Genomic DNA, 21719 nt, shown 5'->3' on the forward strand with positions numbered 1-21719 from the left:
TGGGATGCATTTAGAGGACAGAGACACATCAGTCTGGCTGAGACAGAGTATGTCATTTAGGTTAATAGTAGAATGAGACTGCAGACAAGGCATGGAGCTCAGTTCTGAAGGGCTAGGAAGGAGTTTTGACTTTATCCAGTCATCATTGAAACATTTCTACTGGTTGTGACATAACTAAATAAACCTGGAAACTAGCTAGATTGGAAGGGGCATGACTGGGGCCTGAGATATTCAACAGAGACATTTGTAATAATCCAAGTGAGAGGCAATGACTCTTTGGACATGAAAGCGTTGGCAAATGGTTGAGAGAACACACCGCAGCTTTTGAGAAACATCTAGAAGAACACTCATTGGGCTGCGGTACATACCAATGTCCAATCCAGGGCCATCTCATATGTTTGTGACCTACAGACCTATTAAAGTTATGATTTTTCAGCAACAAGACCAGATATACTTGGCAAAACAAATGCTAAGTGAACATCACCTGATTTCGCTCTGGAAGAGAGATTTTTTCTGGGTTTTTATAAAGCTGCAGCATGACAGGTACCAACATGTTCTGGAGAAAAAAAAAAGAGCTCCAATTCCTTTTTTATTGCAGATGTCTGCTTCAAAGGAGCAATTTTCCCCCAACTTTCTTTCTGCCTCTTTTTCCCAGAATCAATCACAGGTTATTTTGGTATCTCTGTATCTTTATCTTGCAATCACTGCCCCAAATATAGATGCAAATATTGTTTTCTTCATCAAAAGCACCTCCTACGCTCACACAGTGACTTAGCAGCTCCCTGCCTCCCCAGTGCTTGTGGCAAGCCTCCCATATTCTTTCATAGGGTGGTCTTCTCTTGACCCAGTTCCCTGCATAGACGAGGCTGGGCAAGAAGGCTGCTGTCCCTGGTGCTGAAAAGAGATCAGCCCTGCTCTTCCTACCCACCCTCCTAGAAAGTGACACAAAATATACAGAAGGAGGAATAGCTCTGACCCACTTAGATATTCCCCAATATTCCCTGGAAAGCCCTGTATTCCCCAGAACGTTCACTCTGATCTACTGAGGGGGCACTCATCTGCCCCATAGGTTCAGGCTTGAGTCAGACCTGATCTGAGCTTTAGCTAAATATTAGAGTGAAATGGTGCAGCAAATCAGAACAAGGAAGCTATAGGAAACCATAGACTTCAACACAAGGCTCTCCTTAACCCTCATTTGAACATCAAATGCAGAACTGGAACTTTCATTCCATGTTTTTCCACGTTTCTCTCCCTTGAACGTTGCTTCCCTTCGTCTCTTCCTTCATTTATTCAACAGGCACTGTTCTTTGCTGGGTCACTGTTAATGTGAAGAGGGTAAATACATCAGGCACAATCCCTTCATCTGGGAGATCATACTGTAGCATTACTGTATGGGAGACAGATACATACACTGACAATAATTTCATGACCACACAGCAGGACGTGTGTGTATGTAAAATTTTGAATAAAGGTATGCTCAATAAAAAGCTGAGTATAAGCTGAGGCAGCTAGTAACTTTGCTAGAGGCAGTAATCAGAGAAGTCTTCCTGGAGCCTTAACATTGGAGTTGGGCTTTGAAGGAAGAGTAGGAGATCAACATGTAGGCCAGGTTGGGAAGAAGCAACAAAATATGAAAGAAACAGACAGAGAGGCATAAAGACATATAGGTCATCTAGGAAGTAGCGAGTACTCCTAGGTCGCTAGACTGAGCAAGAGTCCACCAAGTTGATGATAATAGCAAGGGGATTCTGGTAACTGAATAAGCATTGTAAGAGTGGAGACTACAGAGGGGATCTGGGATCAGATCGTGGAAGGTTATGTCCACAGGCTAACGTCCTGGGAGCCCATGGAAAGCCTTTGTTCAGTGGACATGTGTATACCAACCATTTTGGTACATTGTGATCACTGGTACAAGAGCTTGTTCCAATAGTTATGGAGAACCTGGAGGTCAAAGAAGGGCATATGAAGATGTTTCATCAAGTTTTGGAAGATAAACAGCAATCTTTTATGCATTTTATTATATATGAATTATTTATTATTCCTCAATAAAATTTATTTCAAAAATAAGTAACATTTCCCTTAGGAATGAGTTTATGCATTCTTTCCATTTTTTGGAAACATTAGAATTTTCTCTACTGTGAGCTCTCTATTCATATCCTTAGACGCCCCCCCCCCTTTTATTTTGGTGAGGAAGATTGGCCCTGAGCTAATATCTATTGCCAATCTCCCTCTTTTTGCTTGAGGAGGATGGTTGCTGAGCTAACATTCATGCCAATCTTCCTCTATGTTGTGTGTGACCGCTGCCACAGTATGGTTTGATGAGCGGTGTGTAAGTCTATGCCTGGGATCTGAATCTGCGAACGCTGGGCCGCCAAAGCAGAGCACACAAACCTAACCACTGTGCCACCAGGCAGCCCCCTTAGCCCATTTTCTTTCCTATGGAAATGTAGGTCCTTTTTTCTTATTGATATATAGAGGCTCTTGATAGATTTACAACTTTTTTGTGTTGTGTGCTATATTTTTGTTGCTGTTGTTTCCTAGATTTGTCATTAATCTTTTACTTAACATAGTGATTTTTAAAACAATTTTAGATCATGTCATGCTTCTGATTCAAAATAGCCAATGGCTCTCCTTTTCCCACAGGGAAATTATGGAAAACAGTATATCATAACAGTTATGAGCTTAAGTTTGATATTAGAGACCTGAGTTCAAACCTCAGTACTCCCACTTTCTAGTACTTTCTCCTTAGGAAGTTTTTATGACTTTTTAAGAACTCCCTTTTATCATTTGTGTATTGAGGATAACACTTCATGGGTGCTATTTCTAAATAATGTAGATTGATTCATAAGAAATTTTTATGTTGGTATTTCAAAACAATGAAATATTGGCAATTACACATGATGTAATGTGTGTTGGGCCATATATATATGTATATGTGTATGTGAGTATATATATATACACTTTCTCTCTTCTTAATTTCTGAAGGACAGCTTTGCATTTATTATGCCTTCTTAAATTTCTTTCAGTAATGTTTTGTAATTTTCAGTGTATAAGTCTTTCACCTTATTGGTTAAATTTATTCCTGGGTATTTTATTCTTCCTGATGCTATTGTAACTGGAATTGTTTTCTTATTTTGAGGAAGATTAGCCCTGAGCTAACCACTGCCAATCCTCCTCTTTTTGCTGAGGGAGACTGGCCCTGAGCTAACATCCATGCCCATCTTCCTCTACTTTATATGTGGGACGCCTACCACAGCATGGCTTTTGCCAAGCGGCGCGATGTCCGCACCTGGGATCCGAACCAGCGAGCCCCGGGCCGCTGAAAAGAGAAACGTGCGCGCTTAACCGCTGCGCTACGGGGCCGGCCCCTGGAACTGTTTTCTTACTTTCCTTTTTGGATTGCTTGTTGCTGAGGTACAGAAACACGTGTGTTTTTTGTGCATTGATATCGTACCCTGCAGCTTTGGTAAATTCACTTATTACTTCTAGTAGCTGTGTCCACGCGTATGTATTCTTTGGATTTTTCTACACATGGGATCACGTCATCTGTGAATAGAGATAGTTTTACTTCTTTCTTTCTAATTTCGATGCTTTTTATTTCTTCTTCTTGCTTATTTTCTCTAGCTAGAACTTCCAGTACACTTTGTAATAACAGTGGTGAAAGCAGACATCCTGGTCTTTTTCCTGATCTTAGGAGGTAAGCTTATTGTCTTTCACCATTGAGTATGATGTAGTTTATTTCCTTTTAACACTCAATAATATTCTATTGCCTGATTTTTAAAGTTAAAATATTTGCTTTGCCTGGAATATATTTGTTAGAAGGAATGAAGTAGGGATCTAGGTTATTTCCATATGGCTTCTAATTCTCTCAATAAGATTCATCAAATAATTCATCTTCTTTCTTACGAATAAGCATTTCCTTTATCATTTGTTAAATTTCCCTCTCTATTCGCTTCAGCTTTTACATTCTCTATTTTCCTCCTGATCTGTTTTTATTTCTGTGCTGGAACCACACTAGTTTAATTATTGTAGCTCTACAATATTTCTGTATATCTGATAACATTAATCCTCATCAAAACTCTTATATTTTTCTTATTTTTCTTGGATATTTTTATCTTTTGGTAAGCTTTAATGCAGTTTCTTTGGTTCAAAAACAAGACTGTTGGTACTTTTTAACAAAATCCTATTGAATGTACAGATTAATTCAGAGAGAATTAACAATTTATGATTTTAGTCTTATATCCAAGAAAAGAATATGCCTTTCATTTGTTTATGTAATATTTTGTGTCCTCTACTATCTTTTAAAGATTCCTTTCATGTATGTCATGTGCACAATTTTTAAAAATGTATTTCTAGGCAAATTGAATCATTTCCCTCAGGAAAGCTTTCATCTTTATTTGATTTTGTGGTTTGGAATATCCCCACAAGCACCCAGTAAATCCGGTGTTATTATCCTAGTCCTGGACAGAGAATCTCAGAGCCGACACTCACACCCAAGTCTGTCTGGCACCAACAGCTGTGTTCTTAGTCACAACGTTATGTCACATGGTGGAGGGGGATGGATAGGGTTACATATAACAGGTCAGTCTTTCCCAAAGAAGATTGGAATGTACACCCACTGTCTGTGCATAGAACTGGAGCTTTGAAGCTGAACTAATAAAAATTAAAATACAAGTAGCCATTCTGACTCCATTTGTTTAAGAGCCGTCTTCAAAAAAAGCCAGTCAAGCCCCTCTCCTTTCGAAACCCCACTCCCCTCAGTGACTCATGTATCTATTTCAGTGCTAAAAGCCTAGGAGAAGAAAACAGCCTACTTGTACTGGTGAAGGAAGTGTTGATGGAGATGATCTTTGAGTCGAGGCTCCAGGATGCCAGAAGGCAGAACGGTATAGCCTGGGACATACTGCGTTCTAAGGCTTTTAGTAAAGTTAGATTTTGCTCGTCAAATGATACTATTTGTACTATCAGGACAATGAGTTCAGTATGAAGGAGGTGGGGAGCTATGAAGTAAAAATGGTAACATTTCTTGGATGGTCAATTTTACTGGAAATACGTGAAAAAACTTTTTTCATATTAATATCCACGTATTTATGGGGCCTGAGTTCTGAAATTTTTGCAACAACAACACAGCAAAGAAACTTTGCCTGCATAGTGAATCTGGTGAGTTACTGCTCTTTAATGCAGTGGTACTTTAAAGAAATTATGATAAAAAAAAGAAAAAAAGAAATTTCTCCACGTGGTAGGACACTTCAGGCTATGGTTTCTTATTGTTTGAGGACATAAGTTTAGTCTCTAAGCATTTAGGGAATTTTCAATGTATGAAGCCCCTACTGAGGAATAATTAATGTTAATACCTTGGTACATTTCCTCTTCTATCTATTATTAATGTTTGTGTGTGTGTGTTTCTGTATTAAGATCATTCTGCAGCTCACTTTAATTTTTTGTATAACAATACACCTCATATTATCAAACATTTTTCAAGATATTATTATAGAGGGGGCCAGCCCCGTGGGGTAGTGGTTAAGTTCGGCACATTCCACTTCAGCAGCCCAGGTATGTGGGTTTGGATCCCAGGCGTGAACGTATACCACTCATTAGCCATGCTGTGGCAGCAACCCACATATAAAGTAGAGGAAGATTGGCACAGATGTTAGCTCAGTGCTAATCTTCCTCAGCAAAAAAAAAAAAAAAAAAAAAAAAAAAAATATATATATATATATACACACACACTTGTACGTATGTATGTAGCATTCCATATTATTGTCATGATTTCTTCTCTTAGTCTTTGTATGTGGGGTAATATTTTATTATTAAGAATGAGGCTGTGTAAAGCATATTTATGTTGTGTTCAACTCTACTGACAAAATCAAGCCAATATTAATGTATTGCCTCAACCTCAAAATACAGACTGTGGACAAACGTACAAATCAAAGGTCCACATAAGCCCACTTATGCCAGCAGCTTTGCTCTGTACTCTGAGATGAACCAATTGACAAATACCTCTGGTAGTAATTTTGACTTCCAGGAAGATAAACTAGAGAGGAAATATAATATTAACATAATAACAGATAGGCTTTCGGTGCATCTCGGTGAAAGGTGAGACCTTTGCAGGGACTGAGACATTGGTGGTAGCCATTACTGTGACCTGGTGCAGGCGTGCTGACACAGACGCTGGCAGACGCCATTGGAGCTCTTCCCCTGGCCTGTTAGCCCAGGCTCTGCCCTGCTCACTAGAGCACAGATTTAATCCAGCTAAGCCATGGTGGGCAGCTTGCCCTAGGGACTGCCCCCACCCAACAGCAAGCCCTTGGACATCTCACGGGCCTGCATAGGCTGGGTGCAGCCAGGTGGGTGGGTCCACCTCAGCAGAGCAAGGCATGAGGAGCAGGTGGAGTGTGAGGGGCATTGGTGGAGTATGCGGGGCCTCTGCAGCGGGGCAACTGGATCTGCTTCAGGGGACCAGGGTGCACACATGGAGCAAGACTGTTAATGGTGTGTGGCCCTGTGGGTGGTGGGGCTTGTCAGCTGCAAAAGACTTGTGCTTCTCAAACGGTCACATAGGGGATCAGCCCCATCTTCCAAAGCCTGAAACAATGGGGGTGCTCCCCTGCCTGGGGCCAGCCCCAATCAGCTGCAATCCTGAGAGAGCTGACAAGAGCCTTACAGATCAGGAGCCTACAGCAATTGTAAGCCCCTGAGCCTAGCAACCAGCCACACTGGAGCCTACTAACAGACAAAGCACAACAGGAATGGTTTATTAGACCTTGCAGTAAACTGTGCTGGGGTTCCCCACACCCAATAAAGTGACTGAAGGATCCATAGCACCACAAGTAGCTGAACATTACAATCAGCCGGCCAGGGGTCAGCCTGGCCTCCCTGGGCACCTGGAGCAAGAGCAACCCTGCCACAACAGGAGGACACATGTAGCCCACACAAGGGCTACTCCTGGAACATTTGGAATTGGTGATGAGAGGGAAGCACACTGCTGGGCCTTATAAAGCATCTCCTACATAAGGCCATCTCTCCAAGATCAGGAGACGTACCTGACCCACCTGGTACATAGATATAAGCACAGAGAAAGAGGCAAAATGAGGAGGCAAAGGAATACGTTCCTTGTAAGGGAACAAGACAAAACCCCAGGAAAAGAGCTAAATGAAACAGAAATTAGCAATCGACCTGACAAAGAGTTCAAACAAAAAGTCCTAAGGATGCTCACTGATTGTGGACAAAGAATGAATGAACTCAGTGAGAACATCAACAGTCAATTGGAGAATATAAAAAAAGAACCAATCAGAAATGAAGAATACAATACTGGAAATGAAATTTCACTAGAGGGACTCAATAGCAGAGTAGAGGATGCAGAAGAACAAATCAGCCAGCTAGATGAAAGACTAGAGGAAATCTCCCAAGCTGAACAGATAAAAGAAAAGGCAATTAAAACAAATAAGAACCGTCTAAGGGACCTCTGGAACAACATCAAGCATACTAACATTCATATTATAGGTGTCCCAGAAGAAGAGAGAGACAAAGGGGCAGAGAATCTATTTGAAGAAATAATAGCTGAAAACTTACCTAACCTAAGAAAGGAAACAGACATCCAGGTATGGGAAGCATAGAGAGCACCAAACAAGCTAAACCCAAAGAGGCCCACACCACGACATATTATAATTAAACTTTCAAGGATTAAATATAGAGAGAGAATCCTAAAAGTCACAGAGAAAGGCAACAAGTTACACACAAAGGACACCCCATAAGGCTATCAGCTGGCTTTTTAGCAGAAACCTTACACACTAGAAGGGAGTGGCAGAATATATTTAAAGTAGTGAAAGGAAAAAACCTACAGCCAAGAAAACTTTACCCAGCAAGGTTATCATTCCGAATGGAAGGAGAGATAAAGAGTTTCCCAGACAAGCAAAAGTTAAAGGAATTTGCCACCAAGAAACCAGTTTTACAAAAAATACTAAAGGGACTTATTTACGCAGGAAAGAGAAGACCACAAATAAGAATAAGAGAATTATTTTTAAAAAAACCAATAAAATCACTGGTAAAGGGAAAAATACAGTAGAGGTAGCAGATAAACTACCTATGAAGATAATATGAAGGTCAAAAGACAAAAATACTAAAATTACCTGTTGCCATAAGAGGGTAATGGATACACACACACACAAAAAGAGGTTAGATATGGTATCAAAAATTTAAAATGTGGGAAGAGGGGAGTAAAGAGTACAATTTTTAGATATAGGTCAAACTAAAGAGACCATCAACTTAATATAGATTGCTATATACATAGGTTATTATATATGAACCTCATGGTAATCACAAACCAGAAACCTATAATAAATACACAAAAAATTAATAGACAGTAACCCAAACATAATATTAAAGAAAACCATCAAACCACAAGGAAAGAGAGCAAGAGAAGAAGAAAGGAATAGAGAAGAACTACTAAAACATCCAGAAAAAAAAGTAATAAAATAGCAGTAAGTACACACTTATCAATAGCTACTTTAAATGTCAATGGACTGAATGCTCCAATCAAAAGACATAGCGTGGCTGATTGGATAAAAAAACAAGAGCCATATATATGCTGCATATAGGAAACACACTCTAGACCTAAAGACACTCACAAACTGAAAGTGAAAGGATCAAAAAAGGTACTCCACGAAAATGGCAAAGAAAAGAAAGCAGGGGTAACAATACTTATATCAGATGAAATAGATTTTAAAACAAAAACTGGGGGCTGGCCTGGTGGCGCAGTGGTGAAGTTCACACGTTCTGCTTTGGCAGCCCAGGGTTCATCTGTTCAGATCCCCGGTGTGGACATGGCACCACTTGGCAAGCCATGCTGTGACAGGCGTCTCACATATAAAGTAGAGGAAGATGGGCCTGGATGTTAGCTCAGGGCCAGTCTTCCTCAGCAAAAAGAGGAGGATTGGCAGTAGTTGGCTCAGGGCTGATCTTCCTCAAAAAAAAAAAAAAAAAACTGCAACAAGAAACAAAGAAAAGCACTACATAGTGATAAAGGGAACAATCCAACAAGAGGATATAACACATGTAAATATCTATGCACCCAACATAGGAGCGCCTAAATATAATAAAGCAATTATTAACAGATTTAAAAGGAGAAATAGAGAGTAACACAATAGTAGTAGGGGACTTCAACACTCCACTTACATCAATGGATAGATCATCCAAACAAAAGATCAATAAGCAAAGATCAGCCTTAAATGACCAGATGGACTTAGTAGATACACACAGAACATCCCATCCAAAAACTGTAGACTATGCATTTTTTCAAATGCACATGGAACATTCTCCAGGATTGATCACATATTAGGCCACAAAACAAGTCTCAATAAATTGAAGAAGACTGAAATAATACCAAGCATCTTTTCTGACCACAAAGGTATGAAACTGGAGATCAACTACAGGAAGAAAATCAGAAAAGCCACAAATATGTGGAGATTAAGCAAAATGCTACTGAACAACGATTGGGTCAATGAAGAAATCAGAGGAGAAATTTAAAAAATACCTGGATATAAATGAAAATGAAAATACGACATATCAAAATTTGTGCAATACAGCAAAAGTAGTTCTAAGAGGGAAGCTAATGGTAATAGAGACAAACTGGAAAAATCTCAAATAAACAATCTAACAGTGCACCTAAAGGAACTGGAAAGAGAACAAACAAAGCCTAAAATCAGTAGAAGGAAGGAAATAATAAAAATCAGAGCAGAAATAAATAAAATAGAGACTAAAAGAAAACAAAAAGGAAAAAAATAAATGAAACCAAGAGCTGGTTCTTTGAAAAGATAAACAAAATCAACAAGCCTTTACCTAGACTCACCAAGAAAAAAAAGAGAGAAGGCTCAAGTAAATAAAATCAGAAATGAAAGAGGAGAAATGACAATGGACGCCTCAGAAATAAAAAAGATTATAAGAGAATGCTACAAAAAGCTACATGCCAACAAATTGGACAACCTAGAAGAAACGGATAAATTCTTAGAATCATATAACCTTCCAAAACGGAATCAAGCAGAAATAGAGAATTTGAATAGACCAATCATCCATAAAGAGATCAAAATAGTAATCAAAAACCTCCAAAAAATGAAAGTCCAGGACCAGACAACTTCCTTGGTGAATTCTATCAAACATTCAAAGAGAACTTAATACCTATCCGTCTCAAACTCTTCCAAAACATTGAAGAGGAGGGGAAGGTTCCTAACTCATTCTAAAAAGCCAGTATTACCCCAATCTCAAAACCTGACCGGGACAACACAAAAAAAGAAAATTACAGGTCAATATCACTGATTACTATCAATGCAAAAATACTCAACAAAATACTAGCAAATAAAATACAACAATACATTAAAAAGATCATACACCATGATCAAGTGGGATTTATTCCAGGGATGCAGGGATGGTTCAACATCTGCAAATCAATGTGATACTTCACATTAACAAAATGAAGAATAAAATCACATGATCATCTCAATAGATGCAGAGAAAGCATTTGACAAGATACGGCATCCATTTATGATAAAAACTCTGAATAAAATGGGTATAGAAGGAAAGTACCTCAACATAATAATGGCCATATATGACAAACCCACAGCTAACATCATTCCCAATGGAGAAAAACTGAAAGCTATCCCTCTAAGGGATACCTCTAAGGGAAACCAGACAAGGATGCCCACTTTCACCACTCTTATTTAACATAGTATTGGAAGTCCTAGCCAGAGCAATCACGCAAGGAAAATAAATAAAAGGGATCCAAGTTGGAAATGAAGAGGTGAAATTGTCACTATTTGCAGATGACTTGCTTTTATTTATAGAAAACCCTAAAGAATCTACCAAAAAACTTTTAGAAAAAATAAATGAATATGGTAAAGTTTCAGGATACAAAATCAACATACAAAAATCAGCTGTGTTTTTATACACTAACAATGAAGTAGCAGAAAGAGAAATTAAGAATATAATCTCATTTACAATTGCAACAAAAAGAATAAAATACCCAGGAATAAACTTAACCAAAGAGGTGAAAGATCTGTACACCGAAAACTATAAAACATTCTTCAAAGAAATTGAAGAAGACACAAAGAAATGGAAAGATATTCGGTGCTCTTGGATTAGAAGAATTAACATAGTTAAAATTTCTACACTTCCTCAAGTAATCTACAGATTCAACGCAATCCCTATCAAAGTTCCAAGAACAGTTTTCACAGAAATAGAACAAAACATCCTAAAATTTATATGGAACAACAAAAGACCCCAAATAGCCAAAGGAACCCTGAGAAAAAAAGAACAAAGCTGGAGTTATACTTCCTGATTTCAAAATCTACTACAAAGCTATGGTAACCAAAACAGCATGGTACTGGCACAAAAACAGACACACAGATCAAGTGAACAGAATCAAGAGCCCAGAAATAAACACACACATCTATGGACAGCTAATTTTCAACAAGGGAGCCAAGAACACACAATGGAGAAAGGAAAGTCTCTTCCATAAATGGTGTTGGGAAAACTGGACAGCCACATGCAAAAGAATGAAAGTAGACCATTATCTTACATCATACACAAAAATCAACTCAAAATGGATTAAAGACTTGAATGTAAGACATGAAACTTCTAGAAGAAAACATAGGCAGTACAGTCTTTGACACTGGTCTTTGCAGCATGTTTTCAAGTACCATGTCTGACTGGGCAAGGGAAACAATATAAAAAATAAACAAATGGGACTACATCAAACTAGAAAGCTTCTGCACAGCAAGGGAAACCACCAACAAAATGAAAAGTCAGTCTAATAATTGGGAGAAGATATTTGCAAACCATATATCTGTAAGGGATTAATATCTAAAATATATAAAGAACTCATACATCTCAACAACAAAAACTAACACTCCAATTAAAAAATGGACAAAATATCTGAACACACATTTCTCCAAACAAGATATACAGATGGCCAACAGGCACATGAAAGGATTTTCAACATCATTCACTATCAGGGAAATGCAAATCAAAACTACAATGAGCTATCATCTCACTCCCGTGAGAACTGCTATAATTAACAAGACAGGAAACAACAAGTGTTGGAGAGGATGTGGTGGAGAGAAGGGAACACTCATACACTGCTGGTGGGAATGCAAACTGGTGCAGCCACTATGGAAAACAGTATGTAAATTCCTCAAAAAATTAAGAATAGAACTACCCTACAATCCAGCTATTCCACTGCTGGATATTTATCCAAAGAACATGAAAACATGAATGCGTAAAAATACACGCACCCCTATGTTCACAATAGCCAAGACTTGGAAGCAACCTAAGCCCCCATCAAGGGACGAATAATAAAGAAGATAAGGTATTTATATACAATGGAATACTACTCAGCCATAAGAAAGGATGAAATCTGGGCATTTGTGACAACGTGGATGGACCTTGAGGGTATTATGCTAAGTGAAATAAGTCATGGGGAAAAAGTCAAATACCACATGCTCTCACATGAGTAGAAGATAAAAACACCAACAAACAATCACATAGAGACAGAGATTGGATTGGTGGTTACCAGAGGGGAAGGGGGGAGGGAGGAGGGTGAACAGGGTGATTAGGCACACGTGTGTGGGGATGGATTATAATTAGTCTTTGGCTGGTGAACATGATGTAATCTACACAGGAATTGAAATATAACGATGTATACCTGAAATTTATATAATGTTATAAACCAATGTTACCGCAATATAAAAAACAATAATAATAATAATGCTAACAAGTAATACTCATAAAGCGCAAACCACATGCCAGGCATTATCCTAAACACTTTCCATGTTGACTGATTTAATCATGACAACAATCCTGTGAGATATCTTCTATCGTCATCACTTAATAGGTAGTGAAATGAAAACACAAAGAGTTTTAGTGACTTGCCCAAGGTTGCACAGCAAGTAAAATGGCAGAACCAAGGCTCACATCCAAGTGGTCTGGCTCCAGAGTTTGTGCTCTAACGGCTGCACCAAACTCTCTGATGAGACCATAAAATCAGATACAAATGGCTAATAAGGAAGACAGAAAGGAGGAGAGAAAGAAGCTGAATGATAGGAGCGACGGTGGAAGCTGCAAAGATGTACTGGCACTGTGCTGGTCACTTTCACACATCCTATTCAAGCCTCCAAATAACAGTGAGTGGTAGAAATACTTATCCCAATTTACAGATGGAGAAATTGAAGCTCGAAAGGTTTGATTTACTTGCCTGAAGAGACTGAGCTCACTTTGGACAGAGCCTGCATTCTCTCTAGGAGAGCCCCCGCAAGAGCTACAAAAGGAGCCCTCATGGTTCACACTTGGTTTTCATTTGGGTGCATCTTTAAGTCGCTTCAAGCCTTTTGCATGCACAGCCACATAGCATCTCCCAGGCTTGCACTCTAAGGAGACATTTATCAAAAATGGCTCTCTGGCCACCCAGCCTATCTGTTGAAGACCAAACATGCTGAAGAATTGCTTACCACCTGATTTTATTGACTGTAACCCCAAATCATCTTTCTTTAAACAGGCTGTTTTCAAAGGGTGAGTGGAGAGATGTGACATTCTATTGCACAACAGCCAAGACAAATCGTCAAAGAGGTTGGCAGCCTGGAAGAAAACCCTTCCTGAAGTTACAGATGTGGAATTAACCTTTACATCCATCCTACAAAGCTGGAAGACACACGCAAGTGAGATGTAACTGGGGAAATGAAAAGAAGATTCTTACCCAATGTTCAGACAGAAAGCAGAAAATGCCAGAGGAATCTATTACAGTCTTGGGCGGGCATCTTGAAATGTTACAATAGCCACAGGCTTGGCTTCATCTAGCACCTTTCATTGCTGAGCTCTTTACAACATATAAATATGCTGAGCTCTCTTCACTTAGTGCTGTGAAGTTGCCACCTCTGAGAGAAAATGTAACGGTCATTTAGCACCAGCTCCGCTACCTCCAGCATCTAAAATTCCCTCTTGTAAAATACCCTCAGACAAGATGCCTTCTTCAGGAAGCCACATGACTCCTCCATAATCGGTCAAACCTTTGACCATGCTACATTCGTCTTGCATGATCTGACGTCTGCTCGCTGCTCTGACGTCATCTTTTACCACCTGCCCCTTTTATCTCTACACTTCAGCCACCTTGGCCAGTCCTCCATGTCTCCAAAACCTTTTCTGCCTCAGGACTTTGGATCATTTCTCCCTTCTACTTTTCACAAGAACGCCCTTCTCTCATCCTTCAGATCTCAAAATATCACCAAGCCCCTAGAGACCTACTCTGTCTATCTACATCATGTAAATTAGAGTCCTTGCCCCTCTCAATTCCAGTTACCCTCCAGCACATCGCTTGCTTGGTGTCTTCATAGAACTTACTGAAATGCACCCTCTTCATTTGTTTTCTTGCTTATTGTCTGCCTCCCCCATTAGACCAGAAGCTCCATAGGAGCAAGGGTCTTGTCTCTCTGGCTTCTTGTATCCCAACACCTGGCAGAGTGTTTCATTTGTAGGAGACACTCAACACAACAACACATATTTCAATGAATGAATGACTCTGTAAATGCATTAAAAATATTAAGTAGTCCCAACAGTTAGGTGAGCTCTCCATCCTCTTGCCGTGGCTTAAGCCCATTGGCTCTGTTTCAGTTCCCAGTAGAAGTGGAAAATATCCACTGAAAAGAGTGTAGGCCACAGGAAAGATCACTAGAACTGGAAGGAAAAGAAAAGATTCTAAGTCTTATCTCTGTCACTTAACTGCTGAGGATTTTAGAGAAATTCAAACTCTCAGAGTATCAGTTTCCTAACTTTTTTATAAGGGAGTTAATGGGGGCTTCTGGACAAAGGCAGCAGGCTCAAGCTGAATCGCACATCCAAATTTCCCCAATACTCATGAAATTAATAAAAATAGTAAAAGCCACCAAAAACTGGTAGCAGCAACCATACAATGAAAGGAGTTCAACTTAATGTTAAAAACCTTGAAAAATGAGAATGAGAAAAAGAAGCGGAATATTCTGTGACTGTAGCAGAGCTCCTAACCCAGCCTGCATTCACCAGAACAGTACTGGGGCTTCGGGGAAGGGGGTGAGTCAATAAAATGCTTATCAATACTTAGTTTAAGGAGATATGGCTTGAGGAGCTGCCCATTAAAATTTATAGAACAGCTTTCAATCTTGGCTACTTATAAGAAAATTCTTTTTGCTGAGATAGGTGGAACCATTAAGGTCTATCTTTTTTTTTTTTTTTTTTTGAGCCCTCTAGACCTAATTAGACATAATATCCAAAGTGTGAATTAATCTTCTCAAGTCATTGAAATAACACCTTCAATGAAGGGAAGAAAACCTATATCTCAGGCATTTAAGAAGAGAGAGACAGAGAGGGAGAGGGAGAGAGAAACAGAGAAAGAGAGAGAGGGAAAAAGAAAGATGGAGAGAGAGAGAATCAGCCTTGATGATGTAACAATTTCTACAGCTAAGCTTCCTCCTCGCCCCCACCTCATATTCTTTTCATGTATGAGTATGTGTGTGTATGTAATAGTGCACGTAAGCAATATACAGACTCAAGCTCCTGCTCATCAGAAAGAGAAGCAGTTTTCAGATAATGACCAAAAAGGGCAAAATAAACTCACTAATTTTTTTTTACCTCAAATAAAAGTTGTGGAAAGAGCACTCATGGTTAGTACAGACAAGAAGCTTATAAAAGCTTTGAAATACTGAAAATCTACTAATGCAATTAAAAGACAAGAAATAGAGAAATATGCAACATAGATCACAAAAGACAGATGAAGAAAGCTGTTGGAAAAAAGACAATAGCTCACAGAATTGCATGAGGAGTACTTTAAGCAATAGAAAACAATACCAGTTAGAACAAGATTTTAATCATACGAAAGCTCAAAGTTGAGATAATAAAACAACAGAATGGGATGAAAGGGGATATTGCAGATTTCGAGAAACAAATTGAGAACTCAAACAACATCATTATAAAATTAACTAATTAAATAGAAATTCCAAGAATAAAATAGGCTCAGCTACAAGTAAAATAATTGTACAGAAAAATGGCTTCAGATAACCACATTAAAGAAGGGGGAAATATACAAAAGGTTAAAAGGTTAAAAGGAAAATCGTAAGTATGCTTTTTCTTATTTTGCCACCACGTGGGGAAAGTCTATTTCAGTATAAGACCAACAGATAATAAACAGGGGCCAAGAGATAAAGACAGATTCCAGACAACATCACTTAATCACCTGGTTCAACTGTGCCTGAAGCTAGAAATTCCCCCTTCGGACTTTCTAGTTACCTGAGCAATAAATCCTCCACTTCTTTGCATAACACAGTTTTAGTTATATTTTTTCACTTGCACCTAAAAGCAACCTTCTTAATAAAATATTTAGAGCTGAATGGTCTAAAGTGGCATTGCAAGCTTTCAGCATCTTATTTCCTTACCCGCAGCAGGGAGAAAATAATTACATCTACCCCTAAGGCTGTTGTAGGCACACATGTACAGTAGCTAGCACAATGTCTGGTACCTATTGAGTGGTGTTCATGCAAGCTGTTATTATTGAGTTCAGTGTGATGTCTACTATGCTAATCTACCTAAAGTGGAGAGATAAATTGTTTCCATATTATTTTGTCCTGAAAGATTTTATTGACTAACTCTTATATGGCACTTAATATATGACAGGTATTTTTTAAAGCATTTTTGCATACATTAATTCATTTAACCCTTACAAAACCTATGGATTAAGTATGTTATTATTTCCATTTATTCTCATTTTACAGAGGCACAAAGAGCTTAAGTAATCTTCCCAAGGTTACACAGTTAGTTAGTGATGGAGGGGGATGGCTCCAGAAGCCATGCTCTTTGCCAGAACTTCATGCTGTCACAAAGACAGAGCTGTAAGAGCTTGTTGCAGTAGGAAAGAATTGTCAAAGGTTTCTGAGCTAAGAAATGACATTATAGGAGTGAGGTATGAATTCCAGGTAGCATAATTCAAAAACTTCAAAAAGAGGTGCTATTGTAGCAGTATCTGTCAAGCATGTCTGTGAATGAGTATCTCCTGTCCACCCTCTCAAAGGGAATAAAGCAAAGACACCCTGTGAGTTCAAATTTCAGCACCTCGGAGAGAACTTTAGTCATGAGCCGAGCTCTGTCTGAAGACTTCCAAGCAATCCTGCCTCTAGCATCTAAAATAATCCTTTAACAAAGATAATTAAAATGTTCACAGAGCAAATATGCCTTTATTGAGAAAATTTCTGAAATTCATGAAATGTGACTCTTTTCTCTTGTGATATATAGTCAATCATCTTAACAATATAACAAGTTACCATTATGCATCTCAAATGAAGAAGGAAGAATAAAAATTCAAGGAAGGGCTGTTAGTGGTTTGAATGAAGGCAGCTGCCTCTCTAAGCTGTGGGGGTGAAGAAGGTGCTGATATAAACCTGACAGCAAAAAGGTGGGGGTGGAAGGCAGAGGGCGGGTGCCAAGGAGCTATCTAAGTAAGGAAACAGGGTGAAAAAAGAAGAGGACAGATTCAAAGGAACAAGAAAAAGGAAGAACATCTTCTGTATGTTAACAGCCTACTCTGTCCAGGTAATGTTAGCAGTCTTAAATGTATTTGTCTAAACCTTAAAACGGTCATGATGATACAGTTATTTTTCCTTACTTTACAGATGTAGGGATAGGAAGCAAGAAAGGGTAAGATGTGGAGAGAAGGAATGTGTAAAACAAGGTGGTGGGGGAGAAAGAAATGGAAGAGAAAAGAGAAGCAAAGGATCAACATACGCATGGAGAGGTTAAAAAAGGGAGGGGGGTAAGATATTATCTCTTAGAGAGGTAACAAAAAATAAAGAGAAAAATAGAAAAACACAAATCTAAACCCTAGTGATCTTAAAGATCAGATAAGCCGAGCTCTCTTTTCCAAGACAGCTTCCATGGAAAGAGAGAGATTGTTTCAGTTCTTGTCTGTGCAGAGGACACATGAAGAAGAGACACCACACCAGTTGGAAGAGGACAAAGATTTGGAAGATGCTACCAGGAAAAATCTGTCAGTGGGTCTGCTACTATGGCCTGGATGCTTGGTGACTAGGGAACCAGTTTTCTGGAGTGACCTCCTCTTTTGAAGGAGACTATCAAGGCAATCTTGAGGACCAATTATCCCACCCAACCCTCACAACAAACAACCTTAGGGGATAGATACTGTTGTTAACACCATCACAAAGCTAATAAGCAGCTGAGGCGGGGTTCAAATATGGTGTATTCAACTATAAATCTAAAGTTGTAAACACTACTGTTTTTATTGTTGAATGAGTAGAAAGAAAATTATCATAATTTACTCATCCTTTGAGGATCACTGGATAAAAACATTCACTCTTCCTCTTTATTTTCCCTGCTCAAACTCTGGATGAATAGTTCACAGGGCTGGTCTGGAGGCATGCCTTGCTGAAAAGTTTATGCGAGTTTATTACAAAGATATCACTCACTGCTTGCAACCACTGTGTAGATGTGTTTTGTTTGGATCACATAGCGTTTCTTTTTAAAAATTGAATTAGTTACAAATGTTAAACTATTGGGAGATTTCACATAAAAACCCAAATAAGCCCTCTTCACATGGTGGACCCTGGAAGCTATAGGAGACCCTTAAACAGAACCCTTCTCTCAAAGTCTGACAGACATTGGCTCTCAACCCATGAGTGCTTCCTTGTGGGTTAAATGCTTTGACTTAACGTTTCTGAATCACCTGTATATAAACATTAACCATTTATTTGCAATGTCTCAAATTTACATTTTCCTCAAGCTATTATTTGTCCTTTGATTTTATAGCAGTGCCTTTTTCCTTCATTTATTTTTTCAATAGTGGTTTTTGAATGTTCTATATCATTTAAGAAGTTTTCTTTCAACCTGAGGTTTTAATGATCTTTTTCTTAAATGTGTATTCATATTTTGTGTGAATTATTTTCATTTTTACATCTCTCATCCAGCTGGAGTTTATTTCTATACATTGTGTACTGTAGGGGATAAGCTTTGCATCTTCCCAGACAGAGGCCTGTTATGCCAGAACCTCTTATTAAGTGAGCCTTTATTTGCTCCTGTGAATTAAAATATCATCTATATCAGATATTAAATTTATGTATATACCAGGATCTATTCTGTATTTTCTATTGCTTCCTACTACAATATCATTCATTATGCTTTCTACTACAATATCAGTTATTATGCTTTCTACTACAATATCAGTTATTATCATGCTGGCTTGATTAGAGCATCTTTAGAGTATGTTTTTATACAGGTGGTAGGGTAATTCTCTCTCCACCATTCTTCCTTTTCAAAAACTCCAAATTTGTTCTTTAACTTATTTTGTCCCACTCCCCTAAAAAGTAATCCAAAAAATAAGCAAAAAGGAAAAAATTTAAAAATAAAACATGAGAATTCAAAGAGAAAATTTGGTAAACTGTTTTTTTTTTTTAATTTGGAAAGAGTGAATATTTTATGATACAAAGTCATCCCATTCAGGAGCATGCTAATGTTTTTCCATTAATTCAGATCATGTTTTATGCTCTTCAATAAAATTTTATAGTTTTATTCAGATAAGTACCATGTTTGCTAAATTTATTCATAGATATTTTATAGTTTTTACGACTATTGTGAATGGGCCTCCCCTCCTCCTGCTTTCATTTATAACTGGATATTTTTAGTATTGAATGATCTTTGATTTGTTCCTTCTGTCACTCACACTCCGTTAGAAAGTCCTCCCCATGGTTATTGCCATAGAGAATGTAGAGGATTGCAAGCTTCCAGTGTTTCCTTTATTCTGACAAAATCCAGAGCTTCAAAAACTATGCATTCTAGCTGGGATATCCTGGGAACCAGATTTTAAAACTGATGGACTACAAGTTTCTTGGGAATGGGTGAATGATCAATTTATGGGGAGAAGTTGAGCTAAACCAACTTCTCTGTGACAGCTGAGCTTGTCTTTCTTGGAAGGGCATGGTAAATCTCTTGGGTAGGAGTCACACCTAGGAGTATATAATGGAGTGGTCAGAGCAAGTTCCAAATGATGAGCTCAGGAAGAGCTGGGCACTCACGACGAGGACATAAAAAATGGGACCAAGAACACCATGCAAGGGGCCAGTGAGGAGGATGGGACTAAGGCAAGTAATAAAAATATTCAAGTGATCAAGAGAATAATTGAGCAGAACAAGGAAGAGACCAGTGGAGAACCCAGACAGACAGACTGGTTCAAAGTACTGTTATAAAGGTGGAGGATACAAGTCCAATTGTATTTCTACGTAGTAGCAGTGAACAATTGGAAATTTTTTAAAAAATGAAATATATAGGGATAATTTTGATGAAAGATGTTTACCACCTGTACATTAAAAATCATTAAAAAATCGACAAGAGAAATTTTAAAAGACCTGAAAAGTGAAAAAGTGAAGAGATATATTGTGTTCGTGGATCAGAAAACTCAATATTGTTAGATCCCTATTCTCCTTGAATCTCGATAAAAATGTCAGCAGGCTATTTTCTTGTAGTGACTGACAAGCTGATTCTAAAATTTATATGGAAATGTGAAAGATGTAGAACAGCCAAAACAACTTTGAGGAACAGAGTTGGAGAACTTATACTATCTGATTTTAGGACTTATTATGAAGCTAGAGAAACCAAGATGGTGTGGCATTGGCATAAAGACAGATGAATAGAGATCAGTGGAACAGAATAGAGTCCAGAAGTCCAGGAATAGACCCACACATATATGGTCAACTGGTTTTCCGCAAAAAGGCAATTCGCTGAGGGAGAGAATAATCTTTTCAGTAATAATCAATTATCCATATATAAAAGAAAGAACCTCAACACTTGTCTCACACACAGATTTTAACTCAAATGGATTATGGATCTAAACGTAAGAGCAAAAATATAAAAATTCTAGAAAAAAACACAGGAGAAAATCTTAGTGTCCTTAAGTTTGACAAATATTTCTTATACAGAATACACAAAAAACCCCAGTAGTTTTAAAAGGAACTATATCAATAAATTAGATTTTATTTAAATTAAAAATTTTTGTTCTTCAAAAGACTTACAGAAGTCAAAAGCCAAATTGCAAACTGGGAGAAAATATTTTCAAAATATGTATTTGACAAAAATCTTGCATCTAGAATATAGAAGGAACTCTTACAATGATACTAAAAAAAATTAATAATCTAGTAAAACAACGGGCATGAGATTTGACATACACTTCATCCAAGAAGACATACGGATAGCAAATAAGCACACCAAATATGCTCATCATTAGTCATTATGGAAATTAAAATCAAACTATAATGATATACAACCACTGGAACGGCTAAAATTGAAAAGACTGTCTATACCGACTATTGGCAACAATATGGAGCAAGAAGAATTCTAGTGCACTGATGGTGGGAACATAAAGTGATATGAAGTACAACCACTTTGCAGAATAGTTTGTCAATTCATTTAAAAGGTAAACATTCACGGAATTCCAAGATGGCGCCGTGAGTAGTCCTCTTTGTCTCTCGCCCTTCGAGTCTACAATTATTTGGACACTTATCGCTTGACAAAGGATATCCAGACAGCATCTCAGGACGTCTGAGACACCCACGCGACTATACATCGGAAGGCGGACGGACTTTCCTCCGGGAGGATGTGGAAATAGGTGAAAACTCTCCGACCCCGACGGGCAGCCTAGTACCCGCAAGCGG

At 38.3% G+C, this 21719-nt stretch overlaps 1 pseudogene; it reads left to right on the forward strand.

The window, feature by feature from the left end:
* Positions 1 to 21719, forward strand: part of LOC103563958 (ER degradation-enhancing alpha-mannosidase-like protein 1) — a 121713-nt pseudogene that overhangs the window by 3128 nt on the left and 96866 nt on the right.

Source organism: Equus przewalskii, chromosome 12, assembly GCF_037783145.1.
Source record: "Equus przewalskii isolate Varuska chromosome 12, EquPr2, whole genome shotgun sequence".
Lineage (NCBI taxonomy): Eukaryota > Metazoa > Chordata > Mammalia > Perissodactyla > Equidae > Equus > Equus przewalskii.